Below are 364 nucleotides of genomic sequence, written 5' to 3'. Positions count from 1 at the left end.
GTTGGCCCAGGATCGGACATTGTTTCGTTCTGCTGTGCATGGGGTCGCTGTGAGTCGGTTCCGACTCGATGGCACCTGACAACAACATATATATACATATAAATGTGATAGATTTTCAAGGGAAAACACAAGTAACAGATTCCAGCCCGCAGATGTCTCAGATAATTTAATTAGCTAATAAATAATTTAAAGCAGTTATTAGAACTGACCCAATGGCACCTAATGACAATATTAAAACCATGTTCCATAATGGAAAGGAAAAACCAACCAACAGACCTTTTTTTTTTTTTTTTGGTTCCGTTTGCATTTAGTTTTTCTGGGTTTTTTTAATGACTTAAAATTGTCTCTTTCTTCCTTAATGGTC

Source organism: Chrysochloris asiatica, unplaced genomic scaffold (assembly GCF_000296735.1).
Source record: "Chrysochloris asiatica unplaced genomic scaffold, ChrAsi1.0 scaffold00097, whole genome shotgun sequence".
NCBI classification, from domain to species: Eukaryota; Metazoa; Chordata; class Mammalia; order Afrosoricida; family Chrysochloridae; genus Chrysochloris; species Chrysochloris asiatica.
This window is presented reverse-complemented; position numbering follows the sequence as displayed.